At 39.8% G+C, this 19,866-nt stretch overlaps 1 protein-coding gene across 1 annotated transcript in view; it reads right to left on the minus strand.

Annotated features, from left to right (window-relative positions):
• Positions 1-5,030, minus strand: part of mgat3b (beta-1,4-mannosyl-glycoprotein 4-beta-N-acetylglucosaminyltransferase b) — a 78,328-nt gene extending 73,298 nt beyond the window's left edge. The window contains exon 1 of the mRNA XM_044339420.1: positions 4,132-5,030. The gene's annotated coding sequence lies outside the window, so the exon portion shown is untranslated. The remainder of the gene's footprint in view (positions 1-4,131) is intronic.
• Between the last annotated feature and the right edge of the window lie 14,836 nt (positions 5,031-19,866).

Raw genomic sequence — 19,866 nt, forward strand, 5'->3', positions numbered from 1 at the left:
ATCTTTACGTTTCATTTCTGTTTAAAGCTGCGAGGATTACTCGATTAAGTGATTAGTTGATCCACACGAAATGAACACTGACTGTTTTGATAATCAAATAATCACTTTATTCTTTTTTTTAAAAGGAAAAATACCCCAAAAATAGCTGGTCTCAGCCTCTCAAATGTGACAATTTCATGCTTTTTATTTGGCTTATATGACGGTAAACTGAACATCTTCGGGTTTAGGCTGTTATTCGGACAAAACAAGACATTTGAAGACAGTATCTTTGTCATTTTTCATTATTTTCTGATAAAATAGTTACAACAATTAATCTATTAATGTTTTTCAAGCACAATTTTCTTTAAAATCTTTTGTTTCAGTGTTCTTTTCTCTGTAATACTGTGCAAATAATTCAACGTTCAAGGTTGTAAAATATCCCTAAATCATGTCTTTTCTGATCCTACCGTGGTGGAAAGGTTTATTTTGGTTGTGGCTTTTGCATTTGGCTTGGATTTAAATCCACTCTGCCCCATTTACTAGTAAAATAACGATCCCAGACAAAAGTCATCGATTCACAGGTTGCGTCCTTAATTTGATCAAGAAATTTACTTTGGCTATGCAAAACTTTGTCTTTGCTGCGCTTTGCTGGTGTTCCCACATTGCGAGATGTCAGATGTCCGTCCATCTGCTTACACCAACAAGCCTGGCTGTGTGGTCTTTTCCTGCAGACTTACATTCTCAAGAAAAAAAGAAAAAGAAGTTGGGAAAAGACTGAGGCCTAAATTTGGATTATAAACTGAAGAAACTCTCCGGTCAATGAATTAAAAGTCATCTGATTGTGGCCTAAAAAGTATATTTTTGACTACTGAGTGACTCAGAGCAAAAATCTTATTTCCTAGAAGAACTGCGGTCATCTTTTTAGAGAGAAAGCCTGCAAAACAGGATGCTGTGGAGGGGAGGGGGGAAGAGGCTGCTGATCTCTGCATACCCAGATCACCTCTGGCAATATTAACCGACAGCCTCTCTGTGTGCCAGCAAAGCCATTTGTTTCGGCCTTGCAACTTGAGTCGCGGGCGGTAAAAAAAAACTGTGGGAGCAACATAATGAAAGAGCTGTGTGAGAGGAAAAAAAAGGAAGAATAGAAGAGTGGGAAAAGGTTGCACGGTGATACAACAACTGACAGTCTGTTAAAAAAGATTGCAAAGGGAACCGATTTGAAAAAAAAAACGATTTTATATACATTTCTCTTAATTTACTTTTTATCCAGTATTTGCCGACTCACTGTTTTTGACAAGGTGAGAGAGAAACTGTAACCACTGCTACCAAGACATCAAATTTTCCTCTGCACCTGTCAAAAATATAAAAAAATATTAGCGTGTAATATGACAAAAGTCTGGAAAAAGTGAGTTTTCCAGATATTATGACCCTGCTAGATGATGAAAAGCTCCCTTTTCTGTTAGGGGCAGAACACTGCACTATAGATGACAAATGACCTGTCAACTAGGACTGCAACTAACAATTATTTTCATTATCAATTAATCTGTCAATTATTTTCTTGATTAATGGACTGGTTGTTTAGTCTATAGAATGTCAGAAAATGATGAAAAATGTCGATCCCAAAGTCCAAAATGCAACATAACCCAAAGATATTCAGTTTACTATCACAGAACACTAAAGAAAACTGAAAATACTCACATTTAAGAAGCTGGAACCAGAAAATGTTGACGTTTCCCTCTTCAAAAAAATGATTTCATAAATCGCTTATCAAAACAGTTGCACGCTAATTTTCTGATGATCGACTATTGCAGCTCTAAGCCAACTGTCATCTGACTTCCTCTTTCAGCCACTGTTTCCCTTCTTGCTTTGGCAACATAGATGTATTTACATGGCGAGACAATACAGCAACCAGAAAGGGAAATTGAGTGTATATGTGTGAGAGAGAGAGAGAGAGAGAGAGAAATCATAAATAGTGTGTTCTTAATGTAATCTGGCACAAGACGTGAACTTCAGCTGTGGGGCTCAGGTGGATCACTGGAGTCCAAACACTGTCAGACAGACGACCGGATGACATCCCTTCCCTCCCTCCTCTCCTCTCCTTTCCTTTCCTTTCCTCCAGCAGACCCAGATCCTTATCTATACACCCATCCATTCTTTCCGTTTTACCCTGCTTTGACCTCTCACTTCACATACTATTCAATCTGTCTCTCTATAATGAACACAACATACATATCCAGGTGTGACAGCTGTGTACCCTTCCCAGCTGTGGCATCCAAAACTCCCCCCCCAAAAAAAACATTTTCTATTTATTTCTCTTCTCCTCTTTCGGCAACCCCCCCCCACCCCCCGCCGCCCCACCTTCCTCACACACACACACATCCGCCCACTGCCCTGTCTCACAGAATCAGCATCACTACGGAGTGAAAAGGCCAGCATCCCCATGAGATGTGGTCTTTGTTGATGTTGTTATTTTGAAATGTGGGGATCTAGGATGTTGGTTGGGGCATCCACCGACCATTTAAAGCCACGGTGAGAGCCACCACAGAGTACCGGAGCAGAAACAGGAGCAGTTTTAGGCCTTTGCTTCTGTTCATGCTGCTGCAAACACAGTGAAGCATATATTTCCTGCTTTCTTCCAGCTCAAATTCTTTCCTACTCTGCTCTCTTTACTGCCTGGTAAGGTACAGATCCAAGGCTAATTTGCTGTCCAAACAAGTAAAAAAACATATACATCACGCTGCCATCTGGCTTCGACTGGACCAAATCAAGAGCAGCATCTCTCAAATGTCTTCTACACAAAGCGCATGTGAACCGATCTCTCTCGGAGCAACCTTAGATTCTCAAATAATTACCTCTACCCGGCATGCATCTTTAAAAAGCTGGATTCATCCTGAGGGAACTGACTGAGCATGCTCATCAGCGATGCCCTGCTTCACACATTCACACCTGGGAGCTGCCAGGTACAGCTACAGTCTGCTACTGTTGCACCGCTGAGCTGCTCTAATGGAGTTATTGCTGATTAATTGCCTTGCTCGAGGGCAACTTGTCAGTAGTTATCAAGGGGAATGAGGGATCCACAGACTGTTTCTACACAGTCAGTCACAACCTTCATCTGCTTCTCTACAACACCCACCACCGCCTCCTCATTCATTTGTACTAAATTTGCACTTAACTGCCTATCAGAGGCCTGCTTACACAAACCCTCTTATTCTCGATCCCATCTGGGCCCCCCCCCCCCCCCCCTTGGATCAATACCTGACCCCTGAGCACCACCTTGGGAGCCCAGCCTGCTCTCATGGGAAATTAGAAATGGAGGCGATGTTGTGGTGTTGTGGTGGGGTTCTGGTTTAAGTAGACGGGAGATGAAAATGTTTTTTTTGTCAGCAGGGCTCGCAATTGCCGCATACAGAAGACAACCCGCCCGAGGGGCAGGGTGATTCAGACGCGGCGAGGTGACGCTTAACAGGGCTTTCCTCTGGATTGCTAGATGTAGCGGTGACAAGGCTGAACGGCTGCCATCGGCTCAGGTGTTTGGGAAGGGAGGGGGGGGGGGGGACTGTGGAGGGTGAGGATGGAGCCTGTGGAACATGGCAACATTAGTAGACACTTTCACCTCATAATGTGGCTTCATCAGTTTAAAATAGGAATCAAATGCTGAATGCTGCCACTCAAGATATGTCAATAATTTAGAAACTGAAGGACTAAACTGTATTGAATATAGGTTATAAGCTTGGTTTTAAGTGCTGAGATGTCCAGGCATTTCTTTTATAGAAAAAAACTAAACCTCACACAAGCAGGAGGATCCAAAAACCTGACAGCACAGAATAGAAATAGAACAGACTAGAATCCACTGGGATGCATATATATGGGCTATATCCATGCTGACCAGCAGCAGAGGGCCATCTGTTCGTTTACTCCCTAATTTCGTGAGAGGCAACTTCATCCAACATCACACACGCACAGACACGGATACACCCCCCCCTTTTACATTGCAGTCTTAAAACAGTAAGTGCAATGGCAGGGGTCCTCACGTCACAAGCCTCCCTGCTTCACCTCCAACACCCTCCTCCCCAGCCTCCATATCCCGGAATTATTAAAAAAAATAATAACAAAACAAAACAAAACAAAACACAGCAGAGCATCTCTTCTTACCCATCTGTGCTTGTGTCGGATGTCTTTCAGAGGTTCATGGTGGATGAGAGCTCTGCTGATCTGAGTCTGGTAGTTTTGCTGCAGAAACCGCTATGCCATCGCATTGGTGATGCTGGAGACTCGGTGATAACCGGGGGCCGGGGTATCTCTCTCTCTCTCTTTCCTTTTTTCTTTCTGCTTCAGCCGGGGTTTACTCTACAGTCATCTCGCAGTGTTCTCGCCCCGTCTCTCCGGTTTTTATCCGCCGGATCCGATGCGCCGATGATCGTCCCGAGCAGGACCTACACTGTGGATCCTTTCGGTCGCGGCGGTGATGGCTCAGCCTCCCTTTCTTCCCTCCTCTTTGCTCTAGTATTTATTCTACGAAACACCGAGTTGGACTATTAAAATTTTTTAAAAAAAAAGAAGGAGCTGCTTTGGTTCGCGCAGGGATGAGCCAAACGGTGCAGAAAGGATGGAGATGGAGTGATGAGGAGGGACACGGGGGTGGCGGTGGGGGGTGTCTGCCGTCCTATTCGCCGTTTTCTGTCGTGTTTACGAGCCGCTGTCGCCTCCTCCCACCGTCTTCTCTCTCCTCTCTCTCTCTCTCTCTCTCTCTCTCTCTCTCTCTCTCTGTGTGATCCCTGTCTTCCGTCCTCCGTCCTGCGCTCTGCACCCGGTGTGTGACGCCTTTTCCGCTCGTAAGAACATAAGACCCCCCACCCCACCACCAGCTCTCCTCTCTTTTACTCCTTTTTCATCATCTTTCCCCCCCTCTTCCCTCTCGATCGGGCAGGCTGGTGGTAGAAGGAGGAGGAGGAGGAGGTGGGTACAATGAGTGTGTATGTGTGTGTGTTTGGGGCAAGTGAAAGAAAACGGAGGGAGTGGAAGGAGGAGCCCCGCGAGAAGAGAGCTCCTCCCCGCTATGATGCTCCTCAGCGGCGGAACGAGGGGGGCGCCTGTCATGTATGGAGGATGGAGATGTAAAGCAGGGGGTATAGATGAGTGGCACTGAACTTGTGACTCTCATTGTTATTGTTGCCATCCCTACTGTGACAAGCTGAGAGGTCTCCCCTAAATTTATCCACCGATGTTAATTGGAAAGTGAAAAACAAGACTAAAAGTCTGTGGCCACACAGAGCCCCCACCAGGCCGCAATGCTCATTACATACCAGAAATAAAACATGTTGAACGGATGAAATATGAAGAGACAACAGTGTGAGGCTATTTGTAGATTTGTATCACTAGTGGGGCAAAGAAGGTGAAGTTTAGGGGGCATAGGGAGGTCAGATAGAGAAGTTACCTAAAAGTCCCCCTCCCACTCAAACATTGTTGTTTTTCTTCTTGGTTTTCTTCTTCTTCCTATATTGGATGTTTGAGCTTCACTGTGCAGAATGATGTATGTGTGCAGAGTTTGAGGCTTGAAGCCTGCTTTCACTGTTATCTGCTGAGAGTGGAAAGTTTCTCTGTGCTCATTGAAAATTCAGTTTTAAGGGGGTGGGCCTACGTTTGTGACATCACAAATAGTTTGGAAACCAATCCCGGTCCAGTATTCAACTGACACAAGTGTGAAGTGGAAACTTGAAGACTCAAACACTGGTAATGGACTCTACAATGAAGTAGGTATCTTGTGTCCAGCAATTAAAACTTCTGAAATGAACAATATTTGGATATTTATAGATTCGGGATTTTTTTAATGAGAGAGAATAAGTAGAGGCTATTTTAAGGATTTTAACAAGATAATTTAACTTTTTTTTGGAAAAACCATATCAGACCCCAATTGTTATTCAGAGTAGAGTATTTTAAATACATATTAAAACATGTCTGGAGGGGATCTTTAAAAGAGCTTAAAGGAGTTTAGCATTTTGGGAAATGTGCCTACTGTGTTCACTTTCTTGTAGAGAGTTAGACAAATATCAATGTGTCCACTCAGTTGAAGTTGAAGCCAGCCGGTTAGCTTAGCTTAACCTATTAACAAGTTAGAATGTCTCGTTTGTTTCATGCATACAAAAACTTAAAGCTTAAGCTTTTTGTACCAATTAAACAAATAAGATAATAAGTTAGTGATGGTAGGTGGATTTTTTTCCTGTTTCCCTCTGCTTACAGTTTTTATGCTAAGCTAATAAGCTAACTGGTTGTAGTTAGCTGTAGCAGGGGACTGCCCATTGGTCCAGAGGCCCATTATTCCGAAACCTAGTAGTTAGGAAAATGTCCCATTGGACCAAAAGCCCATTAGTGTGACAGCCCTTTACCCTGAAAACAAACTCCCATTGCTCCAAAGGCCCATTGGATTCACTGCCATTATTTGTGGTTAGGCGATCCAATTAGGCTACCCCTCTGTCATCATTAAGGTTAAGGTTAGTATGCATTAAATGCACTAAAAAGCAAGCATTTTGTAAATGGTATGTTCGCTTGTCAAAATACACTAAGATATTAAGGGCAGAAACAACAGGCCTTGAAGCAGTGGGCTTTGGTTTTTGGGATAACAGGCCGTTGGACTAATGGGCTTTTGGTCTAATGGGAAGTTTTTTTAAATATTGGGGTTTCTGAATAATGGGCCGTTGGACTAATGGCATGGCATCCTGTAGCACAGATAACGTACAAATATTACAGTGGTATCTGTCTAAATTCCTTTAAATCAAAAGGGTCTAAACCGTGTTCACATCATATGGGATGGATGGTAGAGATCGGAAATATTCCCATTTTACAACTTGCAAGAGCTAACATCACTGGACAACTTGCTGTATGATGGCAGAGTAAGTTGTGTTAGGGTTAAAATAAGTGTACTGTTCATGGTCATATGGCATTAAATTTGGGGTTTGACATCCATGTTTGTTGGCTTTTCAGACACTATTAAGTACCAAATGGGATATATCGGAGCTGTACAAAAAATATGAGTTTCACAGTTGTAATACAACATGGATGTTTGAAATTAACATGAACTATTTACAAGTCAGAAACTGGTAAATATGGTAACTCTCATATGACATAAATGCATCATTAACCCACATACGATTGAGCATGTTTTCATGCACTAATCTCCCAGTTGGGATCAGGTCCTTGAATATCAGTTGTATTTTTGTGCATGTCACATATCCTTATCTAAAAATCCTGGAATCAAGGCATTGCAGTTTTAAGAAACCTAAATCTGTAGTACTCTGATAGAAACCATGATACTGTGACATGAAACAACTTATTTAGGTTTCTGATTATTATGTGCAGGTGCATCACCAGCCACAACTCAAGTTATGTAGTAGTTAGTCAGTAGAAAAAAACAAAACACTGGTAATTCAAAGGATAATTTAACCCTTTTCTTTCACTAACTGATGTCAGTGTCAAAAATTGTCCAGAATCGAAAGTTGCCTTTGACTGTCTGTTAAAATTACTTTTTTTTTTAATAGACACTTCCTAATTATCTAATAATTACACTAAATGTATTTTTGTGTTTTACTGAAGTTCCTGTAGAGCTGCTTGTGTTTTTTATAAAAATGAACATTTGAGAACTTTGGTCTTTATTATTACATAAAAAAGTGGTTTTGGAGAAAAACATGTTAACAGAAATCGAAAAAAATATAATTTTGGTATTGCTATTGAAACCCTGGCATGGTATTGGCACAAACACTATTACAATAGTTAAGTTTTACTTGGATTGCAGTTAAAATTATCTTAATGTACACAAGAAAAAAATCCATTTGCTACTTAAAAACATTACGCAGCAAGTAGAGCAAGGCAAGTTTATTTATATAACACATTTCAGCAACAAGGCCATTTAAAGTTCTTTACATAAAACATTAAAAGACATCAAGACAAAGTGCAAAAGAAACTCACCATAAAAGTACTACACAGTCATTAAAGAGCGAAGAGAACGGAAGACAAATATAAGCTACAATAGAATAAGACAGGTATGAAATACAAGAATAATAGTTACAGTGCAGTGTAAGAAATGAATAATTATTTGGTTTAATAAAAGGCAACAGCAAAAAGAAAAGTCTTTAACCTTGATTTAAATGAACTAAGAGCTGCAGCAGACCTGCAGTTTTCTTCCAGATATTTGGTGCATAAAAACTGAACTCTGCTTCTCTATGTTTAGCTTAGACTCTGGTGATAGAAAGCAGACCAGTCCTGGACGACCCATTAGGTCTGGATGGTTCATAATAAAATCATAAAAGCAGAAGATCAGAAATGTATTCTGGCCCTAAACCATTCAGTGCTTTATAAACCAACAGTAGTGTTTGGAAATCAATTCTTTGACAGGCAGGAATCCAATGTAAAGATCTGAGAACTGGAGTGATATGATCCACTTTCTTGATGCAGCTGCAGCTGTCTGATCGAGCAAATACATTACAGGCCCCGGTGGACAGAAGTTCAGAGCCTACTGACACAGGAGGGTTTGTTAGCTTGTCGACAGTATCAAATAAAGCACGTGCATTATTACTGTTTTTGGCGATGATGTCAGAGAAGAAGGACCGCCTTGCATTTCTCAGCTCCAAATTATAAATGCAAAGTCTGTCTTTATAGATGTGATAGTGAAACTGGAGATTTGTGTCTCGCCACCTGGATTCAGCTTTGTGATACCCCCCCCCATTCTGACCAGCTTGACATTTCTCCATGGAGATCTTTTATTACCAGAGACCACCTTCAATGTAGTGGGTGCAATGGCATCAGTAACATTTGTAATTTTAGAATTGAAATGATGTACAAGCTGACTGATTGAGACCCAAGAGAGGATGAGTGTGGAAGAGGAAGCCTGAATTAATATTTCACTAGTGTTAAATGTAAACGTACTAACTTCTGCAATAAGTCACTTATGATTATTGAACACATGGTCTTACCTGACAAAAGCAAGTTCTCTCAAAAGCAGATAGCTTGTTTTTACTGGCATTCCTTGTAAATAGTGTGACCTGTGTATTTCTGCGTTCCTGGTTTCCATGTGCAGAGTAGTTGAGCTAAATGTTGACATGACTCCAATGCTAACATGCTGATGTTTATCAGGTAATGTTTACCGCGTTCACCATAGCTTAGTCTGCCAACATTTGCTAATAGCACTAAACACAAAAGTACAGTTACACAGCAGTGCAGCCGATGGAAATGTCTTTGGTTTTGCAGGTATTTGGTCATATAACAAAGTATTGACAAGTACTGATGTTATAATTCATCCATAGGGGATCATGAATGTGTGTAACAAATAGTTGTATAATTGTTCACTCAACCAAAAGTCAACCACATAGTGATGCTAGATAAAAAAAGTCAGGGGGTCACCACAGTCAATAGGATTCATCCTCTATGTATCATGGATATCTGGACCAAAATCAATCAATGCATATAATAGTTGGTGAGATATTTTAGCCTGGACCAACCATAGAGCCATGCCACTATCACTGAAACAATCAGAACTAATAGAAACCTAAAAGCAGCCAATCACACTGAATATGTTCAATTAGCTTACTGCTGTGTCTGCAAGCTGGATAATTTCAAGACACTTCACAAATTCAGGTCTGGGAAGTCTTCCAGCTTTTGACAGTTTGTGGAGACATACTTGTGTTTGCTAATGTTTTGCAGAGCTCTGTTTGTTATCCTTTGTACCGGATTTATATACTAAATATACTATATAGCTGTAACAGCCACCTCTCATTTGGAAGACAATGTGGCCCTTTTGAGGCTGGGTCACACTGACTAAGCAAGGTGCAAATAGACTTAAGCCTTTTCATGTTTACCAACTCTTATCTTCCGTCAGGGTGATGAATCATAAGGAGATTAGCATGTCGACTTATTGCGCCATGCAATATTGTGTCTGTAAAGTCAAATCAGACGTGTAAAAAGATCTGACAAAATAACCTTTAACACAAATTATTGTGCGATTGTGATTTTGTTTCAGATAGTTTTTGTTATTCTAACTTTTTTAGACTTAGTTTCTATGAACGCAGCCTGGAGGGAAGCTGTTCACTCACATGAACAAGAAGTCCAGGTGCTCATTATTTGGCAGCAGCGATACTGTTCAGACTTAGCATGGCCTATGACTCAGACTACTTTTTAACAAGTGTTTGTTCAGTAAATCACTGAAGTTGGCAACGCCTCAGCGTGTTAGTTATACAGTAAATATAGCTGGATGTTAGGCCTTCAGGAATGTAACATCCCTGATATCAACCAGAGATCTTCAACCTCACAGCCTTCATTTTTTTCTCCCTCTGAGCAGTCAGTTGTTGTCGGAGGGGAGGCTTATAGACCCCGCACCTCAGGTTGTTTCTGCCTTTTTAGCCTGTCAGCATCATACAGTATGACAGCTTTTTGTTCACGACAACAGGGGGACTGTCTTATAAAAGCAGGATTATGACGTTAGTTTGTGAAATACCTGGAGCCTGATCAAATCTGTGACATGAACCAATGAACTCCTCCAGGCTTTACTCTGCAGTCACTGCCCTTAAAATGTAAACACAGTGTGTATTTGTATGCAGACTGATTCCAGCATTTTTTTTTTTTTTTTGCTTTAGTTAAATTTGGCACCTTTTAGGCAAACAAATAAATACATAAATAGAAGGCTAGGGCTGGGTATTATCAGTGCATATAAGATACCTTAATTTGAGTAAAATATGTTTTGACCATTGTTTTTCATGGTTTTTACATGGTTTCAATGTTAAATATAGAACTTTAACTTAATTTAAGGACGAATTTACACAAAGGAAATGGATATTGTAGTGTGCAATTCAGGCTCACAGTTTTGTTTAATTTTTTTCATATAACCTTTTCCTGTCTCATGAAATGGATTATTGTGTTTTATGTTAGAAATATTGAATGCTTGGTCAGATTTTGGCTTGTTTGCTCAAATCAAATATTTCCTGATTAAACTCAGGAAACCTTCTGACTTAAAAGACACAGAATTGTTTTTTTTTTTTAGGGATTTCGCTTATAAATGTTTTCCATTAACACCCACTTCACACAATGATTGGCCAGATGTGGCACTTTGTACACTTTGCACTTTGTGTACAGTCGAGTACAAGACTATGAATTCCTTTTAGGAGAGATTGTCTGAAAGAGTGCACTGTTTGTCCCCATATTTAAACAATATCGCGTCTGGCTTCTCTCTATGATGGCTGGCTTTTCACAGTGCTTTTGAGTGAGAGAACAGCTGAAATGTTGTTGACGTAATTGGACAATACATCAAACAAACTAGCATAACCTGGCCCTTATGCTTAAAAAAAAAAAGGACAAATTAAAAATAATTATTATTGACATATAAACTTCTCAAAATGGAAAATTCTGCTGATTTTCCACATGGATCTCATTTTCATGGATGTATACTGTAAGTGTGCACATACACACACACACACACCTCCAAATTCAGAATGTAATATATTCAGCTAAAGAGCCTACTCAGATGACACTAGAGATATGAGGGTTATGGAGGACTTTGATCCAAGTCCAGAGAAAGTGAACTGTTCATCTTGGCTACAGGCTTTACAGGCTCCACCACCACCAAACTTCCTTCAGATAAAATTCCAAAGTGACAGACAGAAATCTAGAGTTGGAGACGGATTATCAGACTGTCTGACCTGAACTCAAAGCAACATGGAGGTGTGTTTGTGCAGAGAGGGCTGATTAACTTTAGTTTTCTACGACAAAAGTGAAAGAAAGCTAAAGGATGGCCACGGTGTTGTATCTGGTGTTGTGTCCATACTATAAACAAAACAAAAAAAAGTGGTGTTTACCCAAAAACATCTGCATTAAGCAAGCTTAATGACTCGCATAAACATATTTGCTTTCTTACTGAGAGTTGGATAAGAAGGTCAATACCACTCTCATGTCTGCACGGTAAGCTAGAGCCAGGAGATGGTTAGCTTAGCTTAAAGACTAGCATAAAGACTTCAAATGGGGAAGCGACTAGCCTAGTTCTGTCCAAAGTAAAAACAAACAAACAAACAAACAAACAAAAAGGATGCAATTAATGGACAATTCATGGAAAGGAGCACTAATGTTATTATTTACAACTGTGCTTTTCCTGCTTTGACAAGTCAACATGTCTGCAGTGAAAAGGTTCTATAGTCTGGCACGTTATCCCCTTGTAAACAAAAACTTTCACACAGTTTTTTAACATGTTTATAATGTGAGCTTTACACTTGATTTATACTTGACATGGAGTTCCTCTTTAGATAACAACAGCTTGGGTCTTGATTTATATATGTATGTACATGTGATCAAGCTGTCACCTCTACTTCCTCCTTTGTTGCTAACGTTGTTGCTAAGGTTGTCCACTCGCATCGGATCAGATTCAGGCTGGAAGATGTATTTGAGAGGTTTCCATTTTGAGTAAAGGACGAGAAAAATAACTGACATCTGATTAGTATTGTTTCTTTAGCCTCCCGAGCCACCGGAAAACTGCTGAGTGGGAATTTTCCAGAAGCTAACCAATCAAAACAGAGTGGGCTCATCGGGAAGGGGGGCTTTAGAGAGACAGGAGCTAAAACGGCCTGTTTCAGACAGAGGCTGAACCGAGGGGCTGTATAAGATAAATACAAGGTTTTTTGAACTGTAAATCATACAAAAATATTCCAGTAGGGCCCAAGAATATCAATATAGACCTGCAAATGTACATGAAACATCCCCTTTAATGAACAGGAGACTATTTTGTGTAGTCACCATTTGTTTCGTTCACTGTGACAGAGAGCGGGTGTCGTGGTGAGCAGAGAGAGTGTGTCCAGGAGATGTCTCAGCTCATGTGCATCTTTTTTCCATTCCACATCTCACGGTGTATTCACTCTGAACAATGTCTACTGGTATCAGAGACTAAGGAGCAAACACAACCAGCTGACCAATCACAGTTTGTGCGGTCGCCATGTGGTCGGATGTCGAATTATTCCCTGTATAAAATGCAACAATAAGTTTAAAGACATTCTTTTGGGAATCCTATGATTTATACAAGTTTCTGTGGTGTATTGAAGAGTTAAATATTATAGCTGACATGTATTTATAACTTCCTGTTTTTTGCAAGCTGTAACTGTAAGATGTCAGTGAATTTTGTTCTCAAGCCTTTCTCAGAGTACTTGTCAGGAGCCAATGTTGCTAGCAAACAAATGTATGAACCAAAAGACAACAAAAATAAGAACGCATTTCCCAGCTTTCAGACATGTTTTTTTCTGTCCATCACTGCCTTTAAACCAACTCACAAATACCATGACAGTTCCTATCATGCAAGCTGTATGTAAAAAAAAAAACTTTAACTTCAGCAGTGGTGCTACTCCCAGAGACAAAGTGACAGACTTCATTACACTCACAGCTGGAATTTACAGACACTTGACAAAATAAAGATCATAGCTTTTCTCCCTGACAACCAGAATAGTGGAAGACATGCTGACACGCCTGCATCTGTTTACTTACTTACTTAGACACACACACACACACACACACACACACACACACACACACACACACAGAGCTCTCTTCATCTTCCGTACAGTTATTTCAGTTTGTGAGCATAATTAATCAAGTCTTGTGTATTTACCTCTCAAATTCTCTTGTTTTCCTTTGCAGCACAATATGCAGTCTTACAGCCAGAGTTAACAGTTCAGTTCCAGGTAAGTCTCTGTCTCTCTCTTGTGTTCCTGGTTGAACTCCTGCTTCCAGGTGACACTAATGAGCTCTGCCATTAAAGGTGAAAAGAAGGTGTGTGTGGCTTGCACAAACATAGCAATTGGTTGTGTTTGCACCCTAAAAACACCCACAGTGGCAGGTCCATTCTGTTGCTGGAAACATTTTTAACTCCTCCCCAATGGATAATATTAAAAAAAAAAAACAGGGCAGAGTGTAATGAGAGTGACTGAGAGTGACATCAACTGCCTGTCTTGTTCCCTTTTTTACATTTTTATGTCTGCTGAATCTGCAAAAAGAGCAGGATCAGAACTGCATTTGATGTCTTGCACAACGTTTAATATCGCCTGGGTGTTTTTGGCGTGATCATGAATGAGACCGTAAGCTTCAGGTTACAGGTTGGATCTCTTGTCAGTATGGTCAGTGACAGTTCTGGAAATCTGGCTCCACATTGCCATCTGATGGACTGGTTGAAACACACATCAAAATGAGTGGCAGCAAGTGGGGGCTCAATTTATAGGTTACTTTGTGAGAGGAATTATGTTTGACAGAGGACTCCTATTGGATTAAAAGTCATGTTCAAAGGCACAGCAGCCCCATCAAAGCTTTATTTGAGGGACAAACTGTGGAGGAATCCTTTTTCTCTTAGCGTGTTAAACCATGTTCATGTGAGGCTCTCTCAAGATTTGATGTTTGCGGGTGATGAAAATAAGTGTAACCGAATTTCAAGTGTTTTAGTCCTCCCATCTGTGCTGCAAGTCTGACTGTCAAGCGCATGTTTCAGGGGACTAAACTTTCGAGCAGTAAAACTGGAAAAGGCAGGAAGATTTGTCTTCTTAGTACAAAATTCCCTCTTTGTGCTTCGGCAGACAACAAGCACAAAAAGGAACTTTTGAAGTAAAAAAAGACAAATTTTGCAGCGTGCCCACTTGACTGCTGAAGCTAACTTTTCCTGAACTTTGCTTGAACTTTAAATCTACCTGAAATCACATTTAATCATCCCTCTTTGCAAAAGTAATGTCAACATGTTTTTTTAAATGTACTGTTAATAGTTTTATGTTATTAGAATGAAGAAAAAGGTCAATGAAAGATATTTTTCTCAGCCGGCTGGAGGGGCATGTAGGCGACTTACTTGATTGACGTTTGCTAGCAGGCTACTGGTGTTACATACAGAACTGAAACAAAGTAAACAAACTGCTGTAGCTACAAATCACGGACAGACAATGTGTCGCTAACAGGGACTCTGAAGGCCAACAGCCAAACCAGTATCTAACAGTCCGAAATGGCATTTGCAGGTGTGTTTACATGCTGCAATACGCTACAGCTAAGCAGCTAATTAGCTACCTTGTTTGCTGGTGTTAGCATCACACTGATGAATGTTTGTATGGCGGCTCATTCAACAAGCTAACGTGCAGGTTGCTGTATTGAAATGAGGACTCTAGTTTATGTAAGCAGATGGTGAAACAGTATTTAATTGAAATAATGCAAAACTAGGGGGCACAATCATGAAATTAAAGAGTTTAAAATATACATTCTCCCTTCTGGTTTCAGATTTTTTCTTAAAGAACACAGGACGAGCGATTTACAGAACTGATATGTATTCTGTAGTAGAACAAAAATGAAAAAAAAGGCTATTTAATTTCAGTTGGGGGACTTTGGATTTTGTCCCTCATCACTTACATAAAAAATGCTTTAAGAATGGATTTCTTTGTGCCTTTATGGAAAGAAGGAACAATTACAGCATACTAAAAGTATTTTAATATACAGATGGGAACATGAGGATTGTTTTAAGGCGTGAAAACAATGTGAACATATCCCTTTTAAGTGTAACTTTGCATAACGCTTGGCTGTTTTAGACAAAAGTTCTGTTCTTGAAGTAAAAAAGAAAAAGTGTCTGGAACACAGCCCGGGGTTTGTCATCACCCAAGCCCACCTCGCTTACATTGAGCTCACCCTGAAACCATCCATCACAACTTGTTCTACGCTATGGTTTTTCAGAATACATTTCACTTTTGCAAGGCACTATATCTGGTAGCGTGCAGCAGATTAAAATCATACAGCATGAAAATCAAACAAAAGTCACACAAGGAAAACACAGAATGCTAGATATATTATTTCCATTAAAGCCAGATGGGTTACATTTTACTGTGTCTATGTAGCAGCTCAGCTTAACCTCCCATCATTCACCTTGCACTTTTAACATCCCTTCATTTCCTACAAGGAACAATCAAGTTAATTAAACACACTTTTGGAAAATTGTGCTGAGGCCTGAGTGGAGAGAAAACACCAATTACCCCTAAAATGAGCAATTAGTAACATGCCATGTGTCTACTTTGATACTAAACAACACTCTGTAACACTAAAGCTCCAACTTGTGATTTGAGGGTTTAATGTGAATTTACTAATCTCCCGTTTATTACCTTTTTGTGTGTTTCTAATCACTTCCCTGATTAAGCCAATTAGGGTATCATAACAGTGTCAAGTTAATTTAGGGGAATGAGATTAACTCCTGACTTCCAATGGAAGAAGTTCTGGTGGTAATAAGGGTCTTAAAAAAAGTTTTAATCAAACATATTTTTATTCCCACAGATGCATACACTAGCCAAAAGCAGACAATGCAATATCACGGTGAGATATTTCCAAGTGTAGGTGAGATTTTTCCAGCTATATTTGATGTCATTTCAGACGTCACCTCTTACAGTTTACAGTTACCTGAATACATCTGTCATTGGTAGTGTGTGAAATGCTTTTTTCTCATCTCTTCCTGCCTGAAAGTAATTCTGGAAAACAGGAAAACATTATCAGTATGAGGCTTGTGAAGGGAAACTACTAAATTGAAAAGTTCCATCACAAAATGCCATTATCCTGTATCCTGAAATACAATGAATATCAAAAACTGATATCCAAAAGTTTAAGATAAATCAGTCAATTGGTTTTATTTAAAGTGCAGAATCACCATGCAGCATGGTCCCAATACACTTTACAAATAAAAGAATACATAGGGCAAAACATTCAGCAAGCAAATGAAATAATAAAATCAAAATAAAACAGCCACATTAAAAACTTCAATGTTAAAAGGATGTTAAAAGGTGATGGACTCAACTAAGTTCTAGGGTAGGTTGTAATTAAGTGAATAAAAGTAGGTTTTCAGTCGTGATTTAAAGATTTCAGCTGTATGTGCTTCTTCAACATGTAATGGAAGACCATTCCAGAGATAAGGGGCATGGTAGGAAAATGCTTTGAAGCCAATTCATTTTTTGCTAACTGAAGGAACGACCAGGAGAGCAGCATTGAGAGAGCAAACAGGGCGTGCTGGTGTACATGGTATACTGAGCTCTGATAGATAAGGTGGTGCAAGTCCATGCAAAGCCTTATATGTTAAAAAGAAGAACCTTAAAAATCAGCTCTAGCTTGCACAGGTAACCAGTGAAGAGAGGACAGAATGGGTGTTATATGGTCACTTTTTCTAGTTTTTGTCAGGATTCTACCTGCAGTATTCTGAACAAACTGAGGACTTCTAGTAGCTCAACTAGGAAGACCAGAGAAAAGGACATTACAATAATCAACTCTGAAAGATACAATTGCATGGATTACAGTTTCAGCATGACACAACTGGATTTTAGCTATATTAATAAGATGAATGCTGTCTTGGTAATAGCCTTGATATGAGACTGGAATGTCAGACAAGAATCAAAAATCACTCAGAGGTTTTGATGGTCAAGCTTTCAGAAATAACACAGCCATCAATGTTAACACTCAAATTCTCATATAAATGCCCATATTTGGCTGGTCTAACAACTAAAAACTCTGTTTTATCAGTATTTAACAACAAGAAGTTCATATCCATCCATTTCTTTTAAATTTTCTGATAGATATTCCTCTAAATTTAGGAGTTGGGAAGGGTCATTTGGCTTTACAGGTACATAAAGCTATGTATCGTCAGGGTAGCAGTGAAAATAAAGACCACATTTGCAAATTATGTCACCAAAGGGAAGCATGTCAATATAAAAAAGCATAGGGCCAAGGACTGATCCCTGGAGTACACCGAACTTCTCCAAGCAGCTTAGAAGTACGCTATGGTCCATGGTGTCGAAAGCTGTACTCAAGTCAAGAAACAGAAACAGAACAATGATGTTAAGTGAGAATCAACAGTAATTAGTAGATCATTGACTACTCTGGTCAAGACAGTTTCAGTAGAATGACGGGACCGAGAGCCAGATTGAAATTTCTCAGAAAGATTGTTGTTGGATACGATTACTGCCTGGAAGTCAGAAACAGCCCTCTCAAGTAATTTCGACATAACAGGAAGATTGGAAATTGGTCTAATAATTGTTCAGAATTCACAGATTAATGTTAAGGTTGCTCAGTAGCAGTTTAATAATGGCAGTTTTAAAGGCAGAGGGCACAGAGTTCATGGAAAGTGACTTATTGAAAAATTTGACAGTATAGGTTCTAATATGCAGGTTGTAGGTTTGGAAGCATTTACCAAAGTAAAGGCCTCGGGGGAAATTATTTCAAACTGTGAAAGACTGCAGTTGGTCCAAGTCACAGTGTCTGCATCCATCAAAGTTTATAGCCATCATTCTGAGGGGAGTGTGGTCCAGTGACTTTATCTCTAATTGAGTCAATCTTATTTGTGAACAATTTCAGAAAAGCATTGAATGAAGTGCTATAGGCAGATGTATTCTGTATGAGTTTAGCAACAGTATCAAACAGAAACCATAGATTATTTTTTTATTACTGTTCCAATTGAGAGAAATGTGCTGTCCTAGCACTGGAAATGAATGTTTATACTTCCCAGGTAAGGTGAAAAATCTCTTGTTTTGTCATACGCCACCTGAGCCCAAGCTTTCTACCAATCTGTTTGAGTGTCATCTGAAAACCATGGCACTGATTTCATCCAAGTGTATTTTCTGGTTGTAAGAGTCGAGCGTTTTGAGCAAGGCACTAATCAGATTGTCTGTGAGATTATTAAGGGAAACAGAATTTGCACTACAGGAGTCGAGTATAACAGGTAAACACTCAGCTAGTATAGATCTAGCAGTGGTGTCTATATAAGTATACATATCAGGCTCTGAACTCTTGGAGTACATAGAGAAACGCTGAAAAATAATGATGAAACTGGAACCTGTGAAATAGATGAAACATCAACATCAATACCCTTTGTAAAAACTAGGTCCAGTGTATTTCCACGGTTGTGAGTGGCATTCTTCACATGTTGGACTGGTGACAAAGTCCATAAATTTCACTGCTCTAGATTCTGAACAGTCGTTTACATGCAAGTTGAAATCACCCAGTTGAATTTCTCTATGCATGTATTTGACAAGAGCGATTGACAATGATTCAGAAAACTCAGACAGAAAGATCAGATTGCGCTTTGGGGGTCTATTAACGGTTAATGCAAGAATATGTTGTTGAGTTCTAATAACCATGGCTAAATATTCAAAGGATGAGAGATCTCCAAAGGTGCATTCAGTGCAGGTGAACAAGTAAGAAAAGATGATTGCTATTCCATCCCCCTTTCTTGACTTGTCTAGCAGAAAATAAGAAGCTATAGTCTGGGGGAGAAACCTCTATAAGAGTTGCTGAGGCGGGTGGACGAAAGCCAACATTCAGCAAGAAATAGAAAGTATAGACCATATTGACAAATAAAAACACTAATATAAAAACTCTTACTAGAGAGTGATGTAATGTTCAATAATGCAAACTGCAAATCATCTGAGGAGGACATGGAAGATGCAGAATCAAGCTGATTCGCACTAAGTTTTTTTTGTCCTAGAACTTCTTCTTTGATATACTGCGTAGACACCAGCTTGATTTATATTACATAGGACAGGTAGGTTGTGGTGGAGGTCACTGTGTGTAAACTGGGATGGGCCATGCTGAGGTAAATATGACAGTGATCTGGTAGGAAGCACAATTAACCAGAGATGAGGTTACCTGTTTTTTTTTGTTTAGAGTTTCATGTTTGCTACTGAGTACTAACTTGGTTACTGCTACGGTGATTCTAAAAATCCAGGCAGGGTTACGGGATAGAAAAATCAAAGAGTGATGACTGTTTGAAATTGATGGATGGCTCCATTTGCTCCAACAATCACTGGGCTCCTCCTGTAGAACCCAGCCCCCCCTCACCCATCACATGATAGGCGATTACATTTTTTTTACTTCACTGCGCAA

The sequence above is a fragment of the Thunnus albacares genome, chromosome 3 (assembly GCF_914725855.1).
Source record: "Thunnus albacares chromosome 3, fThuAlb1.1, whole genome shotgun sequence".
NCBI classification, from domain to species: Eukaryota; Metazoa; Chordata; class Actinopteri; order Scombriformes; family Scombridae; genus Thunnus; species Thunnus albacares.